General features: G+C 32.2%; 1 long non-coding RNA gene across 1 annotated transcript; it reads left to right on the top strand.

Moving 5' to 3' along the window:
* The first annotated feature begins 693 nt into the window (after nucleotides 1-693).
* On the top strand, nucleotides 694-2036 carry LOC132054941 (uncharacterized). Its single transcript, XR_009414425.1, has 3 exons — nucleotides 694-859; nucleotides 1091-1188; nucleotides 1642-2036. It is a non-coding gene; the product is annotated as an uncharacterized LOC132054941 (long non-coding RNA).
* Nucleotides 2037-3265: the final 1229 nt, after the last annotated feature.

Raw genomic sequence — 3265 nt, forward strand, 5'->3', positions numbered from 1 at the left:
TTCACCTGTATGTTACCACTTCCGATTACATGGTCAGAAGTGTTATAATGGCTCATATTTACAATTATTTTAATCTTTCTATTTTCATTTGATTATCCGAACCCAATAAATTTTAGGAGGCATGTGTACTTTTTCTAAAAACTTAATGAAATAGTCACATAGTTGAATGTGTTAAACATTTCACTAAATAAGTATTTATAATAGATTTACGGTTTAGTAAATCAAATGAGTTGTGGCAAAATTTTGAAATTCGAATTCATATTGTTTAAGTTTTGAATCCTTCCCCTCCACAACCTCAACTTTTCTTGAAGAATAGGACATGAAAATATTTGATACCGATGATCAGTTTTCTCTTGACTGTTGTAAAACTGTTGAAGTGTTATCACAAAAATTCTAGATTGAGGTGTTCTTAAAAATATTTCATCAGGCGTAGACTCTCAGGCGTCCTTCTAGCTTGAGGCGTCCTTATTCGGCTAATAATTTAAAAAGTGCACAATTTTCTCCTTGTGTTTCACAACCAACATATGTACGGCTAAGTAATACGACCTATGGCAAATTTATGTGCAAATATTGGGTCACGTGAACCCATGTTAACCCGACTAAACTCGGTATATTATGTGCATAATTCTTAAAATATGTCTAGTATTATCTGAAGGAGCCCATGATCAAAAGAGACTGAATGATGCATTTTTTTTTTTTTTTATATTTCTAATTACACAAAAGCAAAATACTTGTACGCAGAATGCGAACAACCAAAAAACGCAGAACATGCTGAACAGCAGCATCAACCAAAATTTATTCTTTCTCCTTTCTTTATGGGGTAAGTCTTTATCATCCAAAAGCAGAACCCCGCTATGGGGTAAGTCGATCTTGATTCGAATTTCGAACACCCTTTTGGTCTTTTTTATTGATTTTTGAATTTGAGTTTCTGGATTTTGTTGGTTCTCTTGAGTTTCTGAATTTTGGGATTTATGAGTTTTGAGAATTTCTTGGTTCTTTTGAATTTCGGTGTTGTGAGTTTTAGTATTTCTTGGTTATATTGAGTTTCTGAATTTTGATGTTTATGGGTTTTAGTAAATTTGATTTCCAGGTTGGAGTCATCATTTTGTTTCGAAGAGGAAGTAGCATTTGCACTGTGGCCGTGAAGTTTTGGACCTGAGATTGCATTTGCGCTATTTTTTGAGCTTGGTAATGAACATTTCTCTATAATTTTAAATGCGAAAGGGGTGTGATTCCTCTATTTTAATTATTATAAATTTGCAAGGGTGTGATTCCCTTATTATTGAATGCAAAAGGGGTGTGATTCCTCTATTTTATTATAAATTTGCAAGGTATGATTCCTCTATTTTTAATGCAAAAAAAGGTCCGATTCTCTTATTTTTGAACGCGAAAGGGATGTGATTTCCTCTATTTTATTATGAATTTACAAGGGATAATGGATCATTTTCAAAATAGAAGCCTCGTCAAATACAATTGTAAATTGATGATGTTTTTTGTGATAATGTAATTAATTATCTTTTGCTTGCCAAGTTGTTGTCACTATAAATTTTTTTATGGTACACCTATTCTCTTAAAATCCTGAATTCGCCTCTGAATAAGACTACGATATATATATATATTGATAATTTCTTCCTAGCTTAGCTTTCTTTGCAGGGAAGGGGAGTCTGTGAGTAGACAATTGCATCTATTGGAATTCGATTTGGCAGGATTTGAGAGGCTTATCATTTTCTTTCTTTTTCCACTACTGTACATTTTTTTGACAAGTATGGATGGAAATTCTGATGGATCCTGTCACTCATTACATCCAAGAATATTTGCATGGTTTTTCTCTTGCTTCGGACACACAGCTATATACACCCCATTCACATAGCAACTGTATTACCAAGACAAGATGTAGACTTTTGTTTACATTATTCTTTTAGATTAGTAGTAGTTTACAACTTTATATTATTATCAATCAACCATATTATTCTTCAAAGGAGAAAAAGAATAAGCATATCTTGGAAACGAGAAAAAGAAGTCTATCAATTCATGGACATGGTACGTCTTCAATCCTACCAATATAATGTTTAGTTTTTGAATTATTTGAAAACTGAGAGAAGATAATTAACCGGCCATTACCTCAAGGCAGTTCACAAAAAGAACTCTGTCAAACACTATGACAAGTGTTGAAAAGTATTCACAAAAAGAAGTTTAACAATCTTTTCAGGGAGTATGACGAACGTTGTAAATAGGTTTCTACTTACTAGACTACTAGATATATGGATAAATTTGAATTTATATGCATTCATAGCGTTAAAAATATTTACACATTAATGTAGTTTGAACGATTTTAACCAATTACCTTTTATAAATTTTCAGGTTATTTACGTGTAATATTAAGTATTTTGAGCGTGTTTTTTTTTTTTTAAAATAATATCTACACCTAAAATTAAAGTAATCGAATAAGACTAATAGCTTGTTTGACCAATCTTTTAGAAATTAAAACTGCATATTTTTTTTTCTTCATAAAATTGCTTATTTAAGAAAATTGAGGGGTTTGACTAAGCTTTTGGGAAAAAGATGGGGTCGTTTGGTTGGAAACAAGTTATCTCAGGATAATTTATCTTGGGATTAATTATTCCACCCTCCCACAAGGATAAAATAACACTACAATCCCGGGATAACTAATCCCGGGATTAGTTATACCGCAATTTTATCCAAACCAAACGTGGGATAAAATCATCTCAAATATAATCCCGGGATTGTTTATCCTTATCCCTCATACCAAACGAGCCCTACCTGTTCTTAATTAGACTGGATTCAGAAGCAAAAAGAAATAATTTTCTCCAGAAGCACTTTTAGTACATTGGTTAACCACAAAATATTGCTTTAATATTGACAAAGATGCCCTTCAAATTAATTAGCTAAACATAAATTGCTATTCTCCCGTAATCAAAGGCATTTTTTCCCCAAAAAACACTCCAGATGTAAAGAAATAACAACATAGTGTAATCTCACGAGTGAAGTCTAGATAATATGTGTTCAAGGGGAATCGAACCCCCCATTTAATAAGACAACAAAGCTTGAGCAAGTTCCATTTCTACCGCGGGACCAAGAACAAAATAAGAGAATATTACAGCTAAGTTTGGTCAAATAGGCTATAAGTCGTGCGATATGTGATTTTTGTGTTTCATGTAGGTTAAATAATCAACATGCCTTGTAGTCGTACTGTCGTTTTTTAAATTTGAAAAATGACAAATCCTTTCTATCTCTTCAATCAATT

This window comes from Lycium ferocissimum, chromosome 4 (genome assembly GCF_029784015.1).
Source record: "Lycium ferocissimum isolate CSIRO_LF1 chromosome 4, AGI_CSIRO_Lferr_CH_V1, whole genome shotgun sequence".
In the NCBI taxonomy this organism is placed as follows: domain Eukaryota; kingdom Viridiplantae; phylum Streptophyta; class Magnoliopsida; order Solanales; family Solanaceae; genus Lycium; species Lycium ferocissimum.